This window comes from Glycine max, chromosome 1 (genome assembly GCF_000004515.6).
Source record: "Glycine max cultivar Williams 82 chromosome 1, Glycine_max_v4.0, whole genome shotgun sequence".
NCBI classification, from domain to species: Eukaryota; Viridiplantae; Streptophyta; class Magnoliopsida; order Fabales; family Fabaceae; genus Glycine; species Glycine max.
The window spans coordinates 41,955,643-41,982,214 of NC_016088.4; the positions used below are offsets into that span (position 1 = coordinate 41,955,643).

The 26,572-nt window shown below is 32.0% G+C and overlaps 2 long non-coding RNA genes and 1 pseudogene across 2 annotated transcripts; 2 read left to right on the top strand and 1 right to left on the bottom strand.

Annotated features, from left to right (window-relative positions):
• Positions 1-10,728: 10,728 nt before the first annotated feature.
• On the top strand, positions 10,729-11,213 carry LOC106794202 (UDP-N-acetylglucosamine transferase subunit alg14-like; annotated as a pseudogene).
• A 921-nt stretch (positions 11,214-12,134) lies between these two features.
• On the top strand, positions 12,135-13,237 carry LOC100809604 (uncharacterized). Its single transcript, XR_001387987.3, has 3 exons — positions 12,135-12,151; positions 12,367-12,504; positions 13,175-13,237. It is a non-coding gene; the product is annotated as an uncharacterized lncRNA (long non-coding RNA).
• An 11,889-nt stretch (positions 13,238-25,126) lies between these two features.
• LOC100810140 (uncharacterized) lies at positions 25,127-26,557 on the bottom strand. Its single transcript, XR_005886501.1, has 3 exons — positions 26,214-26,557; positions 25,860-25,997; positions 25,127-25,189 (listed from the first exon to the last, which is right to left on the bottom strand). It is a non-coding gene; the product is annotated as an uncharacterized lncRNA (long non-coding RNA).
• Between the last annotated feature and the right edge of the window lie 15 nt (positions 26,558-26,572).

Below are 26,572 nucleotides of genomic sequence, written 5' to 3' on the forward strand. Positions count from 1 at the left end.
TATTATTGTAGTTGGGTATGTGTGTGTGTGTGTGTGTGTGTGTGTGTGTGTGTGTCTTTGTGTGAGATGAGGGTGTGTGTGTCTTTGTGTGTCATGAGGGTGTGTCTCTGTGTGTGTATCATGAGGATGTGTGTAGTTGTCATGCTAGTAAAATTTGAGGGCAAATTAGTGATCAGGGTTCGATTTTGTGTGATTACAGATTATGGAAATATATCCACTATTGCTTTAAGTGTGAATGAGCCTGTTAGTGTGAAGGAGAGGAGGGAACGTTTTCTATAGGGTTTGGGCTTAGCTGATTCTTCTTCCAAGGTTTGTTCACAAGAGAAAATGAGGTTAGACGACCCATCTATCAGCTTGGGATTGGAGAGGATGAGGGAGTGCAGTGGGCCAATCTCAAATACTTGCATTTTGCATACTGATCAAGTAGTATCTGAGAAGTTGATTCTCTCTGCAAGCAAAGCAGGTTCTACAGAAAAAATCTCTTTGGATGAATTCAAAGGGGGTCCCCAACATGAAGCAGAAGCAAACATTGAACGAAAAGAGCATGAGTTGTCTTATACACCTCAGGACCACAAACCCAGAGAATGTGTTTCACAAGAAGAATTTCAGGATTTTGATATGAGTAAAAGAAAGACGAAAAACTTGTGGAAGTGCTTTGTCAACCTTAGGAAAAGTAGTGAAGGAAATGTAAGGTCCAAATTGAATGCAGGGACAAATAAAACTCGAAGAATAAAGGTGAAGCAGAATAAAAAGAGGTGCCTGGAGTTCAATGGCCTATACCTTGGACAAGAGGTTAGAGCACAGAAAGGCCTAGTCTGGACCATGAAATTTAGTTCATCTGGTCAGTATTTAGCGAGTGGAGGTGAAGATGGTGTTGTTCGCATTTGGTGTGTTACATCACTAGATAAATCCAGTATTTGTTTCACCCCACAAGACAGTACTTCTAAAAGAAAAGTGGAATGTGACAACTCTTCTCCTCAAAAGAAACACTTAAGCCAACCCTTCATTTTCCTTCGAAATAGTGTTTTTCAAATTGAGGAATCACCATTGCAACAATTCTTTGTTCATTCCAATGATGTCTTGGATTTGGCTTGGTCTAATTCAGATGTGACTTTAACTAGCATAAGCTGTTACGTATCCTAAATGATGGCTTAGACAGGTCATGGAATCCATGTCGAGATTTACATTTGACTTTACTATAAGGGCCGTATTTCTTTATTTATGGAGGGTGTGTGTGTGTGTGGCTGTATTTATTGAGGCTAATATAGTTTAACCATAATAATTGAATTTAGGCTTCCAAATTTAGGCTACATTTCATTCCTATATTTCAAAGAAGTCAGACCTGCCAAGAGCATAGTTTTAGGTTGGATTTGGTTTGAATAATTGAGTTGCAGATTACATCAGAATCAAGACTCAAATTATTATTTTTTTTTTCTCAGCAAAAATAAGTGATATATTATAAATAAGTACCAAAGGTACTAAAGTACATAAAAGGATGGGTATACAGCAGGTTCAGATCGCTATACAAGACTCAAATTATTAGTCGTTTCATTTCAGTCCATTCATTATTTAGGCTGCTCTTAGGTTGATTCAATCCATTCATTAGTCGTTTCATTTCAGTCATCAAATTTTTAGAGTAGAAGGTCACTTCAACATTTCTAAAGAAGTTAAAAATACCATATAGGAAAAGGTAGGGTGCAGAGGAACATGAAGTCAGATACTGGATCCACCACCAATTGTAGTCTTCACCACACAGCTGAAAGTAGGGAAACTTGCAGTGCTTTCAATTGCAGTGCTTTCAATTGAATCAATGAAGTGATGTTTCTGCTTAAATCCAAGACATGTAGTGAATTAATTAACAATAAATCAATAAATCAATGAATTCAGAAGTCTCATTATTGGGCAAGCAAGGGGCAAATCAAATAATTTGCACTTAATCAAACCCACATGGGTTGATCTCATGTGCATGCAAGCACACTACCATTTGTAACTTGTTTTAACCTTGTTGAAAGATTTTTGTATATATAGATTTGAAGATAGACTAAAGTACCTAACGTGGACACAGAACCTTTTGAATTATTTAAAATTTACATCAAGCAATTCATAGTACTAATCTTTTCGAAATAAAATTAACCCCCACTCACAAATTTTGTGTCTAGTCATATTATAAGTACCAAGATACACTTATGTTGGAGACACATGCAAGCATTAAACAACAAAATGCATAGTTAAGTTAACAGTAACAATGTTCCCATGATCTTCTGATTCATAAGCTGCTTCATGGTTTTTTAGTCTTAACCATTTCCAATTATACTTGTTTTATCTAATCACATTATGTGTTTTATTTCATAGTCTTAGTTTAAATATTTTTTAGAAGTTGTAAAGCCATCAAAGCAACCTCTCTTCATAAACAAAAAAGTCAAAAAATTAACCCAATCAACTTTAACTCCCAAATTTCAGAATCAGAAGTTATAGATTTACAATTCAACAATATGGTCAGAACCTTGGTCAGTCTCATTCAATGTGATGACCCCATGCTCCTTCAAGGGGGGAACATCAATAGGAAATAGAACACCACCTAATTCTATGAACTGAAAATTAACTGCATCAAATTTAGGAGCAACCTTGTGTTCCACAAACAAGAGAAGAAAGTTTTCATATGCAACAAAGTATGTCATTTCGGTTACAAGAAAAAAGGAGACACCTTTGAACACAAGCATATCTGATAGCTTCCCAAATCAGATTACATATACAATCTGATGATTGGTGCCTCTATGCTGCTGCTTACCTAAACTGTGCCCTGCTCCAATTTCCTTTCTGCTATCTAGGGATACCAATTGGAGTCAATCCGAAAAGAAAGGTGGTGTGGGAACCCTATAATCACGAAGTTCAAGGCTAGGTTGAACAAATGGAACCAGAGAAGCATTTCCTTGGCTGGCAGAATCACTCTAATCAATGCTGTCCTAACAGCATTGCCTTTGTTTTATTTGTCTTTTTTAAGGGCCTCTACAGCAGTGATCAATAGGTTAACTGCCATCCAAAGGCAATTTCTTTGGGGTGGTAATCGAGAAGGGAAGAAGATTGCTTGGATATCTTGGAGACAGTGTTGTGCTTCTAGATAAATGGGAGGTTTGGGGATCAAAGATATTAACATCCTCAATAATGCTCTCTAAATGAAATGGAAGTGGCTGATGTTTCATCAACCAGATCACCTTTGGAACAGGATTTTGGTCTCTAAGTACAAGGGATGAAGAGGATTGGATCAGGGGCCACAAAAGCATTATTTCTCTCCATGGTGGGCTGATCTAAGGGCTATTAACCAACAGCAGAGTATGATTGATGTCTCTAATCAATTTTCTTGGAAGGTGGGTAAGGGAGATCAGATTCTTTTCTGGGAAGATTCTTGGGTTGATGGTGGGATACCCCTCAAAGACCAATTTCCAGAATTATATGGAATCTCTTCCCGAAGACTTCACATTGTGGCAGATATGGGCTCCTTCTATGAGAATGGGTGGGAATGGAATCTCTGTTGGAGAAGAAATTTCTTTGATAACGAGATGGGGATAGCTTTAAAATTTATTGATCAAATCACAACAATCAGCTTAAATGTCAACCTGAAGCACAACTGGGTGTGGAAAGCATAATCTAATGGGATCTTTTCTACCAAATCTGCATAACAAGTTATTAAAGCTGAGTAGCCTTATGAAGTCCAGTGTATGGGTTTCCATCAGCTGTGGGATATTAAAATCCCTCCTAGAGCCTTATCATTTTCCTGGAGATTGCTATGGGATAGACTTCCTACAAAGGATAACCTATCTAGGAGACAAATTCAGACTGACAGTGACCTATGCCCATTCAGCCAAAGACAAGCTGAGTCTGCCACTGTAGGCCGATGGATAACTTCCTCCAGCATTCATCTACAGCAGGATCAATGGCTACTAATAGAAGATGGAAAATTTGGTGGCTGGTAGCTACAAAGTCAAACTGGAAGCTTAGAAATGACATGATCTTTCATAATCAGTCTTTTCATATCTCTAAGCTGGTAGACAATACAATCTTCCTCATGTGGACTTGGCTGAAGGGGTGGGAAAGGGATTTCAATGTTCCTTTTCACCATTGGTCCTCAGCAATGTCTTTAGTTTTTTTATAAAGTTTGTTTTGAAGGGCTGGGTTTGTTGTTGGGTTGCTGATCCTTTTTATCTTACATGAGAGTTAATATCCTGTGTTATCTTGTAGTACCACTGGTACTATTCTTATATTAATATAAATTATATTTGCAGTTCAAAAAAAAAAGATTACATATACAATGAGTTAAGAAAAGTTTCTATATAACATAAAGTAGTAATCTTGTAAACCTTAGCATCCCTTCTCCACAAATGGCCATTTTATCAGAAGCAGAAAATACACTATGTGAGGACACCACAAGTCTCCTCGAGGATAATAAAAATCAGTACAAAACTAAAAAACAATCAGCCAACTTTTGAATCAGAAAATAGAATCAAAACAACTTCCTAAGTCAAAATTATAATTGCCTTTTTCTTTTTCTTAATGAAGAATATACGTTGTCTAATCTCTAGACCCGCTACATATGCCCATTGGATAACATAACATATTTGTGTAAGTCTACTAAAAGTTAAAAATTGATTCAACAAACCCAAAGACATATTCAAATTAAATCTGTCCAGGGAAATGCATTTGGCAGTTGCTTTGTTTACCTAAGAAACAAAATTAAAGAAACATAATGAAATCAAAATCGAAATAAAAATCACGACAATCGAACTTCCTATGGCCAAAACTAATAATTGTTAATTCTATTGCAACGCAAGCTTTACTAGTATGGAGCCCAAGAAAAGAGCCTATTAACCATCAATTTATTCAGAGAAACCCAATATAAAAATAACCAATTGAATATTTAACCTATAAATTTATATTTTATTTGAAATCTATTTGTTTTGGTTTAACTTATCCTCAACTTTTTAAAATGGCATAAAAATTATCCCAAATGACAGACTAAGCTGAAGTGGAAACCAAGAAAGTGCTTCACTAACCAACTTCATTCACAGAAACTAAAAGACAAAAGGTAAGATGTAGAACCTCAATGTTCAACAACAAAGAAAACAAATCTGTTTTTGTTGAATTTAACAGATATCTATAGCTTTGGATAAGTAAACCATTAAGATTCACATGCCAATATCAAAATGAAATAAAGGTGCAGAGTGATGTGTCATCAGTTACTCATGGATGCCATTGAGAAGAGTACCTTAGGTAGTTTATTGAGAATGAGGAGCATCTAAGTGTAACTCAAATCAACAGTTTTGCTAGCTTCAGCATTGGGTTTATGTGGCCTTGTGCTGGGTATGGGATGCACATAGAAAAAAAGAAAACACAAATCAATAAAAGTAGCAACTTAGCATAAAAAAAACTATAAAACATGAACACCCACTAAAACTTAGCATACTTATACCATCGTGCACACAGCTACAACAACCCACAAAGAACACGAAGTTCACCTACGTACCTCGCGGAGAAAGCTTTAAGCTTTGAGCACCCACGAGTGTTTCAGCACCCTAGTACCTAGCGGAGGAGTGTATAGGGTTTTCTTCGAGCCACACTTCCAAGAGTAGTGTAGGGGGTTCTATGGCTTCGAGCGAGAGGTCTCCGACAGTATTGAAGACAATGTGGGACAATGTGGGTGTCAAGGGAGCGGTTTCCGGCAGATTTCAGGTGGGAAGAGAAAGAGAAGACTGATTTCAAGCAGGAGGAGAAAAAGAAGAGAAAGAGAAGACCGAGCGCGCGGGTTGTGAAATGTCAACGTTTTAACTTATAAACATAACAACATCAGTTTTTTAAGGATAACCGATGTTAACTGAATATAGTTAACATCGGTTTTGCCAAAACCGATGTTAACATCAAACAGGTTACATCGGTTTGTTATAAAACCGATGTTAGGATGAACTCCTTAACATTGGTTTTCTCAAAAACCGATGTTAATTCTATGAAGTTAACATCGATTTTTCCAAAACTGATGTTACCATATTCATCTTAACATCATGTTAACATCGGTTTTTTAAATAACCGATGTTAACATGAAGTAGTTAACATCGGTTTTTCTAAAACCGATGTTAAGTAACTTCATTTAATTACAAAAATGCCACAGTGCTTTCTTTAACATCGGTTTTCGGAATAACCGATGTTAATGAAGTGATGTAGAAAGCCTTTTTTTAGTAGTGTAAGGTTGTTTGCTTGTGGTTTTAAAAGAGATGGGTAACCCACTCCATACACCTTTATGTTTTTAAATGAGGGTGAATGATTAAGGTTGAATGACCATCGGAAACGGGATGGAATGGCTACAACAAGCACTAAGTATGTGGAGGAACTTGTTCAAGAAGAAGGATCCCTTGAGGATGCCTCATGAGTTTCAAGTGGGTATATACAGATTTTATTTTTTGAGTCATTGCTTTGAATTTTAGTTTAATGAAAACCGAACTATTTCTTTAAAAATGATAATTTGTGTATGGAGACATTTTATTTTACCTATTATGAATATGCTTATTATGAATATGTTAAGGATGTCTTTTTTCTCAGAATTTCTAATAATGACGTTTTAAAAGCAATGACAAAAAGTTATTCATTAAATTAATTCCATGGGTACTATACCCCTTGTAAAAATGTTAACATATTACTTCATTTGTCAATAAAAATTATTATTATTATTATTACATAATAATTAAGAGGTATTCATTTTGAGACAAATAAGAAAAATTTTCAAATAAATAAAATAAATTATTATCTCATCTTATTAATCAATATCTGAATATATTTTTAACTTTATATATATATATATAGTGTGTGTGTGTCTATAATAATATATAAATGAAATATCTTTTTTATGTAGATATTTATTTTGTTTCACATTTTTACCTTTAAAATAATAAAAAATTATTATTTATATATTGTCTTTCATTTGCTCATGTAACTCACTTTATTTAAAAAAGGGCAGTTTGATTTTTTGAATGAATTATCTATAACAATAAAAGTAACTGCACACTAAAAAATTGATACCTCTCACGTTCAAAACTACCACAAAGTTGCATAACCTTTAAAACAATTGTTCCAATCCCAACTCTCACACGTTCTACAACTGCCATAGCCTATAACATGTACAACATTATTCTTAAAACTGATTTCCTTTCTCAAACTTTCTTCCTCACCCCTTTGTCTATCAGCGCACCTCCCATTCATATCCGAATCACTCTCTTGACATTAATATATTTTGTTTACTCTACAGGCATGTTAGTAAAACATTCATATAATATTTCATGGGATGAGATCGGAGATTGACATTGTCTGTAACGGGGTTTTTTTTTTAACGAAAAGGGATTTTTTTTTTAAATGAGATTGTTTTTGAATTATTTACCGAGTAATTTCTCTTGAGTTAGAAGTCGTACCATACTTTAATTTTTTTTAATTGAAGTTGTAAAATTATTTATGACTTCAATATAAACTTTTTTTTATTTTACGACTTTGAAGTTATAACCTTTTTATTTTTAAAAAATTAAAGTTGTAAAATTATTTATGATTTTAATTTAATTTTTTTATTTTATCAATTTTTTTTATTATAACTTCAAAATCATAATACTTATTTTTTAATTTGAAGGTGCATGAGGTGAAGTCTTGAACTTGGCTACGACTTCACTGACTTTGCTGACTCCGCTGTGTCCTCTTTCCAAACTTTATGATATTATATATTATTTTATAACATTAAGAATTTTTTAGGCATTTTTTTATTTTATTTTGTTTTGTTTTCAATTTTTTTATAATTGTTAACAAAATTTATTTATTTAATTATTAAATAACTAATTTTAATTTTACTTATTATTAATTTTATTTAATATGTTATATATTTTTGTAATGTTTTATTATTTAAAATATATTATATCTTTTTAATATTATTTTATCTAAATATTTTTATCGTAACACCTGCTACGACTTATCTCTTTAGTTAAATAATTCAAATATAACCATCTAGAAAAAAAAACCACTTTTTATGTAAAATCCTCCTTTTTTTCAAATTTTATAATATTATATATTATATATTAGAATATTGTAGTTCATATTATTATTTTAGGGTTTAATGTGTTAATAAGTTATAGCATCTTAAATAAAAGATTATATAAATTTTAAATACACAAAAATATTAAAATAAAATAATATTGACAAGAAATAATATATTCTAAATAATAAAGCATTACAAAAATATATAACATATAAAATAAAAACATAAAAAATATATAGCATATTAAATAAAATTAATAATAAGTAAAATTAAAATTATTTATTTAATAATTAAATAAATAAACTTTGTTAGCAATTTTAAAAAAAATTGAAAACAAAAAAAATAAAATAAAAAAATGCCTAAAACATTCTTAATATTATAAAATAATATATAATATTATAAAGTTTGAAAAAAAGGACATACTGAAGTAATAGCCAATCTCACGACTTCACCTCTATGCACCTCCAAATTAAAAAATAAGTATCACAACTTTGAAGTCCTAATATCAAACAAAAAACTATTGTAAATTAAAAAAAATTCACTAAATTCATAGATAATTTTATGACTTCAGTTTTTTTTTTAAGATTACGACTTTAAAGTCGTAAAATAAAAAAAATTTACACTGAAGTAATAAATAATTTTACTACTTCCGTTAAAAAAATTAAAGTCAAAATATATGTTACGACTTCTAACGCAGAAGTCGTGACACAATTTACCCTTTTAGGTAAATAATTCAAAAATAACCCCATTTATAAAAAAACCTAAAAAAGCTGTCTGTCATAGAAGTAATGACATTTCATCTATCTTTTTTTTTTTTTTTTTGTGTGTGGGAACATTTAACTTTGTTCATTACTTCACAATTTTTTCTTGGTTTTACAGAGGAGAATAAGCAATGAACAAGAGAATAACGATTGAAGTATGAGTGAAACTTTGCAAAGCCTTTGGAATGAAGGGTATATTTGTTTCTTATTTTAAAACTTATTTTTTGTTTGAGGAAATTTTTAAAAATGAACTGTTAATAATTATTTGACCGTGATAGTTGGTGAAGACATATTTAAAATGAACAGTTTTAAAATCAGTTTCAATTTTAAATTAACAATTTTGCATAAAAAACTGAAATGGGTTTTTAAATCAGATGAATGACCATTTATTATGAATCCAAATATTTGGGTTTGGTCGAATTAATGTTGTGTACTTGTGTTCAGCTTCAAATATTTTTGGCTTATAGCCGTATAGGTGTGCTAAATATAATTGAGTTTTAAAACTTCATGTAAAAATAAAATTGTCTTAAATCTAAGTTGACTTCTAAACAAAAACAAGTCGTGTTTATTAGGAAGATATTCTAATTTTCCTTTTGTAAAACATATTTACTATCTTTCTTTTTAAAAATTTGTGGTCGAATATATTCTGAATTTTTCTGGCTGAATATTTTAAAATACTTGATGATGTTCATTTGCTGATTAATTTTTATGGCTATGTAGGTTCCAATCGAGATAAAAATTGCCAACAAGTGAACAACACACGAAGTTGTTTCTAGTATGATCATTGCAACTAATGTTTCGTAAAATTTAGGGGGTGTTTGGTTTGCATTCTCATTTTTTGTTTTCATTTTTTATTTTCGTTTTCTAAAAACTGTTTTCATTTTTAAAAGATTAAAATTCAGAAAACATAGTTTGGTTTGACTTCTTATTTTCTGTTTTCAGGAAATAAAAACATGAAAATTTATGATATATTGACTTCTTGGCTTTTGTGTATTTTTAGATTTGTTTAAAATTACATTCTTTGTCATCGCATTTTCATTTTACCCAAAATGAGGTTCCTATTTTCAACTGAAAACACTGAAAAATGAGATTTTATTGTTTTCATTTTCTGGTTGTTTCACTACTAGAAAAGTGGGATTTTACGACAGCCATTTTACATCGGTTGATGGAAAACCGGCTTAGAAAGAACATAATGGCATTTTGGTAAATAAATGCAACACCTCTACTACGGTTTTCGGAAAAACGCCTTTAAAAGACCGTAATTCTAAGACGTTTTTTATAAAAACCGCCTTAGAATATGACTCTACATTTTTTAATATTTCATTTTCTCCCTCCAGCCTCTCGCGTTCTCTCTCTTCAACTTCCCTCTCATTCTTCGACTCCACTTCTAGGGTTTCGCCGTCATCGCTGGTGCCCTCCTCGATGCTCTTCCTCCTCTAGGGTTCCTTAGCCGTCATCGCTGACGCCATCATACCATACATGTAACGTGCTTCATCTTCACTTTGTTTTGTTCTTCTTCTTCTTCATTTTGCTTCTGCCAATTTCGATGTCGGCAATTCCTATTACCTCCAGCTATGCTTCCACCTTTTCTTATTCTGCTGCGTATGCTCTTCATGAGAAAGACACGACACGGCGATGAAGACGGAGAACAGTGGTGTTTGTGTATGTACACTTAATTGTATTTCTGTTTCTGCCCTTTGTCTAGTCTAGTACACTTGTATATGCAAAATCTAGTCTTGTATGCAGTGTCTGTTCTAGCAGTGCGTCTCTCTTTTCCATATATGTAGTTATTTACTTGTAAGTATAAATAGATGCTTATGAAACTAATATTATCTACAACATTTATTTTCTCCTAAATTCTGCAGTGAAGATGTAATTGTAGCTCTGACTGATATCTTGAAGCTACCTCTAATGGATAAAAGCAATGGCTGCAGCTTCTCTAGCATATCTTCAATTGCTGTCTTTTCAAGTGCTGTTTTTGTTGTCTCCTTTATGTCTTATACTGTAGCAGCAAGCCCTTGAGCAAAAGGGCTTCAAAACCTTTTAGTACCCTTATTATTTTAGGATCAGGTTTGCACTTTCTTTTCCTTCTTTTCCATCCATATCAAAACATTTCATGAGAATTCCACAAATTTATAGTTTTATCTGCTGTAGGTGGTCATATTGCTGAGATGCTTAATCTACTAGCAGTGTTACAGAAAGGTAGGTTTAATCCAAGATTCTACATTGTTGTTGCTACTGATAATATGAGTCTTCAAAAAGCTCAGTTGTTGGAGAATTCCCTGGCTGCTGAGGTTCTATTTTTTGCTATGTCTCTCAAAGTACCTTTTATTCAATGAACTATATTTTTCTTTTTTTTTCTTTGGTGTGTGTGTGGGTGTTTTGGTGGGGGTGAGGGGGAGTTCTAAAATATAAATTGGGTAGTTTTCAACTTGGTGCTCCTTTATTGCAACATATGGATCAATATGTTAATGGCTATAGAAATAGGTCTTCAACACTTTGTTTATGCTTTCATTTGATAATTATAGGAAAATTATGGAACTCTTTGTTTGGAGATAGTATATAGGCTGAAGTCCTGTATATTTAGATGTCACAATAATTGGCTTTGACTGATGATTATAAGCATGACTACTGCTAATGATTCAACCTGTTGCTTGAATAGGTAGATCCAAAGCAATGTTGTCTGGTGCTTTATAGTTTTGTTACATGACTGTATCTAGGAATCTAATAATAGCTTATTGCCACAAGAACTTTGTAGTCTTTAATTATCTGCCATTATCCTTGATGAAAATTATTTTTAAATACTAAATTAAAATATCTGTATTTTTTAAATGGTATCGATAATATGTTTTGCTGATTTCTGCCATTCTTTCTGGTTTGCTAATCTCAAACTTTTGCCAGTTGCAGATTTGGGGACAGGAAATAGACAATATATATCTATCTAACTTGTCCTTTTCTGTTTTCCATTTCTTCTATTAACATATATGTAGCTTATCAGTTTTGGAGAGCATCATTACCTGCCAAAATCAAACATGTTAACGAATTTGATTCAATTAAATAATTCTTATTTGACTCAATTAAATAACATGCTAACGAACATATAATGATAGCTATAAGTTTGAACTTAGAATTACATGCAGACTGTCTAAACCTTCACCACTAACACTAACCTATCCTAATGAGTTTAATCTCTTAATACATTTAGTACGTTCATGATGAATCAGAAACTTTATCTGATATTGATGATGAAGAAGTTGATTTGTACATTGATGATGAGGAGGGGAAGCATATCAAGAAGATACTGTGGGAAACAACATATAGGGAGTATCTTGAGGTACATATAACTTTATCTACTATTTTCTTTTTAATAGTGCTAGATCAAGTTGTCCGTTAAGTTTTTTTTTTCCTACTATCTATCGTGATTAGAAGTTCAAATTCAGAACTGGGTGCTTGTACTTTTGTTTGTTCCTGGTTTTCTGTTTAATTTTAGGCTTATTTGGGAGGTTAATCTGCACGGATCTCACTCAATCTTCCTTTTTTTTTTTTCAGGAGCAGGCAGCCAAGGAAGCAGCTGCAGCAGCTAGCAAGAAAGCTTTTGAGGCAAAATTTGAAAACTGTTCGGAGGATATACTAGCGGCAAGAGAGCTTGCTGCATCTTCTACTGAAGCTGTGGCAAAATCCAAAAAGGTACTTTCTGAATCTTGTGAGGTTCTTCGTGTGAAATTAGACCATAAGTAACTTAAGATAAATATTTCATTAAATCCACTGTTAGATTTTTATCTCTCATTACATAAATTATGTCAAGAAGTGTCATGTCAACTTGATTTTAATCCTTTATTAGTACATCATTTAATTAACATAAATATGATTTCCATAATTTATAAAATTGACTACTAGATTTTGGCTTATCAATAACCAATTTATTTGAAATTTGATATTCACGAACACTATATTTCTCACAATTCAATGGTAAGATTGATGAAGATCACATAAAATAAGTTACTCAATTGTCGAAGTGTTTCAATTCTTTATAATGTCGTTCATGTTTTACTAACATGGGCATTAGTTTGGAATTAGTTGCTATGAAATAAAAAATTGGGACTTCATGGCCAGTGCAAGCAGAAAGTGCTAATTACCACTGAAAAATATATTTGTGATTGACAAAAATTTTTTTAACTGCTTTATTTTCAAATTGATTATACTCCTCGATATACTTTTCAATGGCTGTGCTTTCGTAGAGTGGATCCAATAGTTATGCACTGTTTTTTTTTGTTTACATAGTATCATTTATGCTGCATAAACTACTGCAAGACTTCAAGCGTATAATTTTTTTTGTTTGTTGAATACACTATTGCAGGAAATGAGACAGAAACGAGCTTATGAGGCAAAAAATACAAGGCCAGCTCAATCTGCTGCAGAGGCCTTTGGCCAAATGTCTAATAAAAAAAGGGTATTTATTCAACAAGAGACATACATTTTCTTTAGATATTCTTATAGCCCAATACATTGTATATTTGTAAAATGTCCTGTATATTCTACTTGGTTGTATGTATTTTTTAAATTCCTAGTTTCTTTTTTTAGGAGATTTTAACATTGATGTAGTTTAGTCTATATATTGACGTTATGTGCAGTCTTTTGAAATGAGGAATAAAGTTAAGTTGATCTATTTTGTCACTCCTACCTTTTATAACTAAATTATTGTAACAAAGTTCTATTTCATAAATTATATTTGGTTAAGATAATGATAAATATAAGATTTGAGTAAGACCTTAATTATTATGTTAAAACTTATCGTGAGAAAATTTATTTCTACGTCTACATTTAATATACATTGAGCTTATATGATCCTTCATAATAAAAGTATTGAATTATATTCCTTTAAATCAAGTTAGTTGATTAAATTATAGAACATAAATTGTAAGTACGTGTTTTGTTTTGTTTTATTCACTTATTCCTTTTTTTGGTTCTATATTTCCTTATTCTTTCTGATTCCCTCCATTCTTTCCTTTGCAAGACATTATGAGCCTCCTTTTTGAAAAAGAATATAAAATTGTATATATAAGTGTGCAACTTAGAAATAAATGGTATGAATGAATTGTGGCACAATAAATTACAATATTAAATGCAAAATAAAACTGCATTCCCTTAAGCATATTAAATTGATTAAATTACAGAACATTAATTGTGACTATGCAATGTGCTTATCTTTTTTTTTTACTCCCTTATTTCTTCCCTCCTTCTTACAAGCCGAATTATGAGTCTTATTTATTTAATTTAAATATAATATAAAGGGAAGGAATGATGTCCAATTCAAAGCAAAGGAAAACCTGTAGACTCAAATATCAATTAGGAGGTAATCTTTTTATTCTAAAATAAATATTTTTTTAGGTTATTTTACACATATAAAAATTAATAAATAAATAAAAGAGAATAATATTAATATTAGATTAAAAACTGGGTGCTTGTACTTTTGTTTGTTCCTAGTTTTCTGTTTAATTTTAGGCTTATTTGGGAGGTTAATATGCACGGATCTCACTCAATCTTCCTTTTTTTTTTCAGGAGCAGGTAGCCAAGGAAGCAGCTGCAGCAGCTAACAAGAAAGCTTTTGAGGCAAAATTTGGAAACTGTTCGGAGGATATACTAGCAGCAAGAGAGCTTGCTGCATCTTCTACTGAAGCTGTGGCAAAATCCAGAAAGGTTAGAGGTGTTCATGTTAGAGGTTATGGTGTTCATGTTCGATTTATAGTTATAGACCATTTTTTGGCTAGTACCTAGTAGCATAAGATTTTAGAAGAGTTGGTCCTCAACATGGTATATCAAAGTGCTTATGGCCAATAGGTTAGAGGTTTCCTGGCTTCAAGCCTAAAGATTTTACACGTGAGGGGGAATCTGAGGTATAAATTGTTCCTGACACAATAGCACTGCACTAGCTTAAACTCTTCAGATAGTTGCTGCTTGAGAGTTTGACTTAAACTTGTTCGATTGAGTCTGCAATTTTTGGGACCTACTTTAGGAAGGAAGGAAGGAAATGTTCGTAGGCATACATGCTCCAATAAGTCATGAGTCATGTTCCTTATTTTTCTTCCTCCCTTTTCTTTTTATTGGTCCGTCATCTGTCATCTCCTTGCTTCTACTTCCTATGTTATTGGGGGTTGCTAAAGCTTTCTTCTACTTCTGTTCAATGCATTATGCATAACTCATCTTTGAATCAGTCATGCTTGTGTGTGTATACATAGTCTAAAAATCCCATGGGATTCCTTTGTAAAACCCCAGGATCAAGGGATTAGGTTAATCCAAAAATTACTAGGTTATGATACATTTGTAATTATTAAGAGAATATTTGTTTTTGTATTTTCTAGTAGGATCTGATTATTAAATTTTTCTGGAGTTTGTTCTCTTTTAATGCATATTTTCCTAGTTGATAGGGGATGTTGATGTGTGATTGGTTGGATTGTTGCTGGGTGGGTGCTTGGGTGACTTGGCCTGTTAAAGCTGATGGTATGTTTGATTAGCACGGTTTAGCCCAATCCACTGTTAGGTGGGTGGTTTGTAACTGTCTAGAACAGACGAGTAGAAAAGGAACTCAAAAGTGAACTTTTGCTCCCTAGGGTCCATATGGGCGATAGAACTATCATTTGGAACTCTAATTTCAAATCCTTGAGAATTCAGGTTTAAGGCTTCTTTGTTGACTTCTTTTTAGATAAAGATGATCTTAGATTTTTTGTGATTTAGGGTTTTTTTATGTGTGTGCAGCTTTGTTGGTCAAATTTTTTAGATTCATTTTAATTATTCACATAAGATCTTCTGAAATTGTTAATAAATTACTGACAATACTTGTTTGCTTGTAGAATTTGCAGGGTCTCAAATCTAAAGTCAATTTTAAACTCCTGAATGAATTGTTTGATGAAATGGTAATTCTCTCTAGAACTGTTTTTTCTTTTTAATGCATGTAATAATATTGATACTTTTTGAGTTCCACCAACACAAGAAAATATCTCATATTAAAACCTTGTTTGGATAAACTTCTCATTAGCTACTTAAAAGAGAAGAAAATAAAAGGATAAAATGAATAAATTTCCTATAAGTTAAAAATTAGGTTATGCATATGCTAACTTATAGAAAGAAGGATATCCCATTTAGCTTCTCCTAAACCTGATTTTAACGGATACATAAGCTAATTTTAACTTATTAGAGACCTTCAATTCATTTTATCTTTTTTTTTTCACAAGTGTTTCTTAAGTCCAAAGAGGACCTAGGTTCTTGTTTGGATAAATTCTTCTTTAAGAACTTACAGGGGATGGAAATAAGAAGTTTAAATAAGTTTTTTCTCCTACGAATATTGCTAAGGGCATTGGTTAAGAAATTAAAAAGAGAAAGTATTTATTATGAAGAATCATAGGAGAGTGCAAAAAATATCATGGGTATTGTAATTTTATGCCTCCCAATAAAAATATTTCTATTTTTAGTTCCTTAACCAATAATATCCTTAGGACACTGGCTGGCATTTGTCTTCTCCTACAATCTAAAATTAGCTTATGGGAGAAGTTTATTTCATTTTTTCTTCTTATTTTCCTCTATATCGAAAAACTTATGCAAATAGGCCTAAATGATTTTGCTTTACCTGCCTGACATTTCATTCTTGATTTACTGGATAGTTTGACATTGCTTTATCTCAACATGTTTAAAAGACAAATTTGGAAAATAGTATCTATATTATAGTTCTTTAAATCAAGATGTTGGACTTCATTTAAATGTTCTATCATACGCAGGATACGCAGGAAAATACCGATGGTCTCAAGAAATAGAAGAAAGTACCTATAATTTGTTTTCGGAGCATTCTTTAACACTGTTTAATTGCCTAAAAGGATTATAAAACTATATTATGTATACACATAGTTAATAGTAATAGAGTTTCCAGTTTTTTCATTATTCTACATCGGTTGAGTGATAAACGATGTAGAAACCCTTCAAATTCTACATCGGTTGACTTATAACCGATGTAGAAACCTTGCCATTTCTACCCATTCTACATCGGTTCAGTAATAAACGATGTAGAAATCTTTCAAATTCTACATCGGTTCAGTAATAAACGATGTAGAAATCCTTCAAATTCTACATCAGTTAACTTATAACCGATGTAGAAACCTTGCCATTATTACCCATTCTACATCGGTTGATTGATAATCGATGTAGAAACCCTATCATTCAACATCGGTTTCAGTCTTAGAATCGATGTAGAAAGCTTACATTCTACATCGGTTGAGCTACACAACCGATGTAGAAAGGTCATCCTTCAAAGATGGTTCTTGAACCGATGTCGGTATTCAACGACACTGTGTTACCACCACGCGTCATAACCGATGTAGAAAGTCCATTAGAACCGATGTAGAAGGCCTTTTTTTTAGTAGTGTTTCCTGTTTTTATTTTCGCCGGAAATATTTTCAAAAATCCAACCAAACACATTTTCATCACCATTTTCTGTTTTCAGTGAAAATAAAAACTGAATACAGTCAAACAAACACCCCCTTAGGTTGTTATGTTATCTATCACTTTTGATTATATATTTGTACCAAGGTTTGCTTCTGTTTTTCTTTTGGTAAGATCTTTTGATTTTAGTTCCATGTAAAACTTAAAATTCATTATTATAGTAACCTTTTTTATTTTCATATTATTTAGTCTCATAAGTTTATGGTATATAAAAGATGAATAATATCATTTCTTGGATTTATTAGTTTGTATATATTTAATACAAGCTGGATCAAATTACATCGATGTAACTTTGATAACTATTGTACTATTTTATAACTTTCAACTTAATAATATTTTCTTAAAATTCACCGTTAGATTAAAAATCTCTTTCACATATATCACATATACAAAATTTTATATTAATCTAAATCATTTGTTACCTTGTTCATATATATTAATATAAATATTTTAAAATATACTAAAATATGGATCATTTGATTATCTTATTCTTGTTGTTAAATTTTGACACAAAAGATGTTGATAATATGAAGGTATATTCAATTATTAGATCGATAAAAATCATATTCTATATCAAGTTATAAAAAAGGTGTAATAATTGTTAAAATTATATCGGTGTAATTTGATCACTCCTCATTTAATACATATCCACAATTTATTAATATGTCATGAGTGGATAATACAAATGGGATAATAAAATGCAATAATTTATGATATTTACCTATTTTACAATTCCATTCCATTTGCAATTTATGTTAAAAGTTCTGGTAGATTTAAATAATATAATTAATTTCTTAATGAATGAGGGATTTTAACTCAAAAAAATGAGTTAGGAATTTGTGTTAAGAGAGAAAAAGATTCAAAGCATAGTTGTGAAACCTGATTCGATCCGGTCGGTTGAACCGGTCCCATCGAGATCTGATAGCCTAACTAGATCGATTCTCTTATTGTATCAGTCACACAATTGATCCAAGATAACCTGACTAAATCCTATCAGTTAGACACCGGATCCCAGTTGGACCAGTCCGACTTGGTTGGTTTCACAACTATGTTTCAAAATTATACCTACTACACTAACCTCACTTTCTCATATATTCTCTCAGAAAAAGATGAAAATAAAATTTTAATTAGTACTTAAAAAATTTAGAAAATTAAATCGTTGTTCTACATCAAATTAACTATCTATCAAATTAATTGTTACGTTAATATAAAACATAAAAAAAGGGAAAGTCACTAAATTATCACAGCTTAAATATTTTATTGGACAAGAAAACTTTTTTATTTATAAAATTGTTAATTAATTTTATTTTTATTTATTGTTCTGGCTTGGGGTATCCTGTGCAGTTTCCCTGAGGTTATGACAAGCTTGAAGTTTATTCTTAATTTGCTTCCTTTAGTAAATTAGTTCAACTTTCGCAAATATTTTTTAATTGCTTCAATTTTAGGTCAATTGAAGGTAGTATAGTAGAAGAATTGGAAAGGGGTTCCTTTAAACGCCGTTGTTGGCATTGCTGCTCGAAATGAGAAAAAACACCACACCGCAACTATGAATGTTATTGAGGGGTTTCCGATCATCGTTATTGTTGTTGATATTGTTTCTGTTTTTTTTTCTAATAATCTTTTTGTTACTTTTTTCATTCTCTGATCGTGGATTGTGTTGATTCATATGAATATGGTTGTGTATCAATTTGTTTGTGTGGGTTCATGTTTTTTATGCCTGAGATTTTTCATCTGAGACAGTCTTCTTCGTTAAGAAGTTGAATTAGTCTGTGTGTTTTACTGGAATTTTGTTTTGAGTTTGACTTTCGTAGGGTTCTGTTATAGTCATGTTTGTATCAGTGTTTTGTGCTGTATCTTATTTAATATGGCTTTGTTTGTTTTGATCAAGTCAATCTTCGTTTTTAGAGTTGAATGGTCCTGTCTATTTTGCTGGAATTCAGTCTTCAGTTTTATGTTCAAGGGGTATGGATATAATGGTATCATTGAAGTGAGCAATTTGTGATCGTATAATTTATTTTTGTAGGTTTCATGTGATTTGAGTTTGGTTAGTCAAGAAATAATTGATGGATGATGATAGTAGAAATGAATAAAATGTCTGCTCCTTCATGTACACAACGCCTCTATGAAAGTTATCCCCTCCCCCCCCCCCCTCTTTTGAGGCCATTCACTGTGCTGGAAACCTTAAAAAATTGATAAACAAGCAACAGTTTTTTGGTGTAATTTCTTACTATCCTTCAAGCTAAATGTAGCAGGAATCTGGTTAATTTTGTTGATTAAAATGCTTTTTTGGTATTATGGTTTGTCAAAATTTTCAATTTGAGCCTTTATTTGCTATAATGTTGGATGCTATTCCTTCTCTGATATTTTTTAATGATTTATAAATTTTAGATTTTATGAAGTTACTTACTGAATCAATAAGTCTCTTTTTCACAAAAATTACTCTAGATAAAAGTGACCATGACCATGTGAAAGACACCGTAACAAATTGGCAGTAGGTAAGAAAATGACAATACTTTGTCACCAATCAGTGAATTGAACTGCTACTCTGGAGACTTTTTATTCCAAAGCTCATGTACTTCATTGTTAAACTCAAATGAATAAATATATTTATTGAGAATTCTTAATGTTCTTGGATTGTCACTTGCTAAACACAAAAAAGAATGACTATACGTTCAAATGAAAAATTTAGCATAACTTTTAACTTGTTGTTTTCCATAGTTTTCTTGTTTTTAAATTTTAATATTGATTTACATGAGGTCTTTTTGGTGATATGAATACTAGAGGTCTGATTGGTAACTTTACAATTATTTGTTACTTAGAACCTTGAATTGGAGAGTATGCGTCGGAGGTCGGCTCAGGTGCGTGTCCCATTAGATCCTAATGCTTGGCAACATTTTTTTCAAATCACATTTTTGGAATGACTGAAGAGCCCCTAGACTTAATTTGGAGCCCTTATAAAAGCTACTTTACTCTCCTCTTCATTCATGTTACAAACAACCTAGCCTCCTTCCTCCTTCTCTCTATAATGCATAATCTTCTCTCTAGAATATTTTCACAACCACTAACCATATCCAACCAAATTCAAGTATGTTGTAGAGGGCATCAAGAGCTACACGAGGATGGTTTTCATTTTAATTTTGGATCTCATTTTTATAGAAGCCTACAAGTTACAGGAGAGTATTTCCTTACTCTTGGAACCTATTGGTCTAATGGGTGAAGCTAAGTTTCTCAATGATGTTGTTAGTTTGTGATAAATTTCGTATTTGGTTCTGTTTGGCACTACGAATTATTCTGTTAGAATCTGATGATTTGGACTGCTAAAATGAGGATTGATACTTCTCATTATGTACCAACACGACCATCATTTGAGGATTGATACCTCTCATCATGAAGAATGAGTGAACATTTGTTAAGAATGGGTGGATGACATGTAGTAGGTACACCGGGGGACAATCCAAATGATTCAAAGGAACCTGTGGGAATGTTGAGTGCTGATAATCTGACTAAGGGCATTTCTGGTTAGTTCGGGGGACTTGCGGGCCTCATTTGGCATTCTTGACTATAGTGAAGTTATATCCATGGTTGGTGAAAGTGTCATGTTATGTATCGACAATAGACGTGTCCTCCTAATCGTCATCCATATATTGTGTAAAACCATTAAGGCCTACGAGGCTTAGTAGCAATGTTTGCAAAAGACCATTAATGCCAGTGCAACTTATTGGCAGTGTGGACCCAAGATGTGATAATGCATGAGATAGATGTGCGGACTAGGATACCGTGAATGTTGTTTGCTAGTGAGCCACAAATGGTGGTTGTGTAGGTTGTGTGTGATAATTCTTTGTTTGTTTCTTCTAAGTGAGCGAAGGACTTATCACTACTAAAAAAAAGGCCTTCTACATCGGTTCTAATGGACTTTCTACATCGGTTATGATGCGTGGTGGTAACACAGTGTCGTTGAATATCGACATCGGTTCAAGAACCATCTTTGAAGGATGACCTTTCTACATCGGTTGTGTAGCTCAACCGATGTAGAATGTAAGCTTTCTACATCGGTTCTAAGACTGAAACCGATGTTGAATGATAGGGTTTCTACATCGATTATCAATCAACCGATGTAGAATGGGTAATAATGGCAAGGTTTCTACATCGGTTATAAGTTAACCGATGTAGAATTTGAAGGATTTCTACATCGTTTATTACTGAACCGATGTAGAATGGGTAGAAATGGCAAGGTTTCTACATCGGTTATAAGTCAACCTGATGTAGAATTTGAAGGGTTTCTACATCGTTTATCACTCAACCGATGTAGAATAATGAAAAAACTGGAAACTCTATTACTATTAACTATGTGTATACATAATATAGTTTTATAATCCTTTTAGGCAATTAAACAGTGTTAAAGAATGCTCCGAAAACAAATTATAGGTACTTTCTTCTGTTTCTTGAGACCATCGGTATTTTCCTGCGTATCCTGCGTATGATAGAACATTTAAATGAAGTCCAACATCTTGATTTAAAGAACTATAATATAGGTACTATTTTCCAAATTTGTCTTTTAAACATGTTGAGATAAAGCAATGTCAAACTATCCAGTAAATCAAGAATGAAATGTCAGGCAGGTAAAGCAAAATCATTTAGGCCTATTTGCATAAGTTTTTCGATATAGAGGAAAATAAGAAGAAAAAATGAAATAAACTTCTCCCATAAGCTAATTTTAGATTGTAGGAGAAGACAAATGTCAACCAGTGTCCTAAGGATATTATTGGTTAAGGAACTAAAAATAGAAATATTTTTATTGGGAGGCATAAAATTACAATACCCATGATATTTTTTGCACTCTCCTATGATTCTTCATAATAAATACTTTCTCTTTTTAATTTCTTAACCAATGCCCTTAGCAATATTCGTAGGAGAAAAAACTTATTTAAACTTCTTATTTCCATCCCCTGTAAGTTCTTAAAGAAGAATTTATCCAAACAAGAACCTAGGTCCTCTTTGGACTTAAGAAACACTTGTGAAAAAAAAAAGATAAAATGAATTGAAGGTCTCTAATAAGTTAAAATTAGCTTATGTATCCGTTAAAATCAGGTTTAGGAGAAGCTAAATGGGATATCCTTCTTTCTATAAGTTAGCATATGCATAACCTAATTTTTAACTTATAGGAAATTTATTCATTTTATCCTTTTATTTTCTTCTCTTTTAAGTAGCTAATGAGAAGTTTATCCAAACAAGGTTTTAATATGAGATATTTTCTTGTGTTGGTGAAACTCAAAAAGTATCAATATTATTACATGCATTAAAAAGAAAAAACAGTTCTAGAGAGAATTACCATTTCATCAAACAATTCATTCAGGAGTTTAAAATTGACTTTAGATTTGAGACCCTGCAAATTCTACAAGCAAACAAGTATTGTCAGTAATTTATTAACAATTTCAGAAGATCTTATGTGAATAATTAAAATGAATCTAAAAAATTTGACCAACAAAGCTGCACACACATAAAAAAACCCTAAATCACAAAAAATCTAAGATCATCTTTATCTAAAAAGATGTCAACAAAGAAGCCTTAAACCTGAATTCTCAAGGATTTGAAATTAGAGTTCCAAATGATAGTTCTATCGCCCATATGGACCCTAGGGAGCAAAAGTTCACTTTTGAGTTCCTTTTCTACTCGTCTGTTCTAGACAGTTACAAACCACCCACCTAACAGTGGATTGGGCTAAACCGTGCTAATCAAACATACCATTAGCTTTAACAGGCCAAGTCACCCAAGCACCCACCCAGCAACAATCCAACCAATCACACATCAACATCCCCTATCAACTAGGAAAATATGCATTAAAAGAGAACAAACTCCAGAAAAATTTAATAATAAGATCCTACTAGAAAATACAAAAACAAATATTCTCTTAATAATTACAAATGTATCATAACCTAGTAATTTTTGGATTAACCTAATCCCTTGATCCTGGGGTTTTACAAAGGAATCCCATGGGATTTTTAGACTATGTATACACACACAAGCATGACTGATTCAAAGATGAGTTATGCATAATGCATTGAACAGAAGTAGAAGAAAGCTTTAGCAACCCCCAATAACATAGGAAGTAGAAGTAAGGAGATGACAGATGACGGACCAATAAAAAGAAAAGGGACGAAGAAAAATAAGGAACATGACTCATGACTTATTGGAGCATGTATGCCTACGAACATTTCCTTCCTTCCTTCCTAAAGTAGGTCCCAAAAATTGCAGACTCAATCGAACAAGTTTAAGTCAAACTCTCAAGCAGCAACTATCTGAAGAGTTTAAGCTAGTGCAGTGCTATTGTGTCAGGAACAATTTATACCTCAGATTCCCCCTCACGTGTAAAATCTTTAGGCTTGAAGCCAGGAAACCTCTAACCTATTGGCCATAAGCACTTTGATATACCATGTTGAGGACCAACTCTTCTAAAATCTTATGCTACTAGGTACTAGCCAAAAAATGGTCTATAACTATAAATCGAACATGAACACCATAACCTCTAACATGAACACCTCTAACCTTTCTGGATTTTTCCACAGCTTCAGTAGAAGATGCAGCAAGCTCTCTTGCCGCTAGTATATCCTCCGAACAATTTCCAAATTTTGCCTCAAAAGCTTTCTTGTTAGCTGTTGCAGTTGCTTCCTTGGCTGCCTGCTCCTGAAAAAAAAAAAGGAAGATTGAGTGAGATCCGTGCATATTAACCTCCCAAATAAGCCTAAAATTAAACAGAAAACTAGGAACAAACAAAAGTACAAGCACCCAGTTTTTAATCTAATATTAATATTATTCTCTTTTATTTATTTATTAATTTTTATATGTGTAAAATAACCTAAAAAAATATTTATTTTAGAATAAAAAGATTACCTCCTAATTGATATTTGAGTCTACAGGTTTTCCTTTGCTTTGAATTGGACATCATTCCTTCCCTTTATATTATATTTAAATTAAATAAATAAGACTCATAATTCGGCTTGTAAGAAGGAGGGAAGAAATAAGGGAGTAAAAAAAAAAGATAAGCACATTGCATAGTCACAATTAATGTTCTGTAATTTAATCAATTTAATATGCTTAAGGGAATGCAGTTTTATTTTTGCATTTAATATTGTAATTTATTGTGCCACAATTCATTCATACCATTTATTTCTAAGTTGCACACTTATATATACAATTTTATATTCTTTTTCAAAAAGGAGGCTCATAATGTCTTGCAAAGGAAAGAATGGAGGGAATCAGAAAGAATAAGGAAATATAGAACCAAAAAAAGGAATAAGTGAATAAAAAAAAACAAAACACGTACTTACAATTTATGTTCTATAATTTAATCAACTAACTTGATTTAAAGGAATATAATTCAATACTTTTATTATGAAGGATCATATAAGCTCAATGTATATTAAATGTAGACGTAGAAATAAATTTTCTCACGATAAGTTTTAACATAATAATTAAGGTCTTACTCAAATCTTATATTTATCATTATCTTAACCAAATATAATTTATGAAATAGAACTTTGTTACAATAATTTAGTTATAAAGGGTAGGAGTGACAAAATAGATCAACTTAACTTTATTCCTCATTTCAAAAGACTGCACATAACGTCAATATATAGACTAAACTACATCAATGTTAAAATCTCCTAAAAAAAGAAACTAGGAATTTAAAAAATACATACAACCAAGTAGAATATACAGGACATTTTACAAATATACAATGTATTGGGCTATAAGAATATCTAAAGAAAATGTATGTCTCTTGTTGAATAAATACCCTTTTTTTATTAGACATTTGGCCAAAGGCCTCTGCAGCAGATTGAGCTGGCCTTGTATTTTTTGCCTCATAAGCTCGTTTCTGTCTCATTTCCTGCAATAGTGTATTCAACAAACAAAAAAAATTATACGCTTGAAGTCTTGCAGTAGTTTATGCAGCATAAATGATACTATGTAAACAAAAAAAAACAGTGCATAACTATTGGATCCACTCTACGAAAGCACAGCCATTGAAAAGTATATCGAGGAGTATAATCAATTTGAAAATAAAGCAGTTAAAAAAAATTCTGTCAATCACAAATATATTTTTCAGTGGTAATTAGCACTTTCTGCTTGCACTGGCCATGAAGTCCCAATTTTTTATTTCATAGCAACTAATTCCAAACTAATGCCCATGTTAGTAAAACATGAACGACATTATAAAGAATTGAAACACTTCGACAATTGAGTAACTTATTTTATGTGATCTTCATCAATCTTACCATTGAATTGTGAGAAATATAGTGTTCGTGAATATCAAATTTCAAATAAATTGGTTATTGATAAGCCAAAATCTAGTAGTCAGTTTTATAAATTATGGAAATCATATTTATGTTAATTAAATGATGTACTAATAAAGGATTAAAATCAAGTTGACATGACACTTCTTGACATAATTTATGTAATGAGAGATAAAAATCTAATAGTGGATTTAATGAAATATTTATCTTAAGTTACTTATGGTCTAATTTCACACGAAGAACCTCACAAGATTCAGAAAGTACCTTTTTGGATTTTGCCACAGCTTCAGTAGAAGATGCAGCAAGCTCTCTTGCCGCTAGTATATCCTCCGAACAGTTTTCAAATTTTGCCTCAAAAGCTTTCTTGCTAGCTGCTGCAGCTGCTTCCTTGGCTGCCTGCTCCTGAAAAAAAAAAAAAGGAAGATTGAGTGAGATCCGTGCAGATTAACCTCCCAAATAAGCCTAAAATTAAACAGAAAACCAGGAACAAACAAAAGTACAAGCACCCAGTTCTGAATTTGAACTTCTAATCACGATAGATAGTAGGAAAAAAAAAACTTAACGGACAACTTGATCTAGCACTATTAAAAAGAAAATAGTAGATAAAGTTATATGTACCTCAAGATACTCCCTATATGTTGTTTCCCACAGTATCTTCTTGATATGCTTCCCCTCCTCATCATGAATGTACAAATCAACTTCTTCATCATCAATATCAGATAAAGTTTCTGATTCATCATGAACGTACTAAATGTATTAAGAGATTAAACTCATTAGGATAGGTTAGTGTTAGTGGTGAAGGTTTAGACAGTCTGCATGTAATTCTAAGTTCAAACTTATAGCTATCATTATATGTTCGTTAGCATGTTATTTAATTGAGTCAAATAAGAATTATTTAATTGAATCAAATTCGTTAACATGTTTGATTTTGGCAGGTAATGATGCTCTCCAAAACTGATAAGCTACATATATGTTAA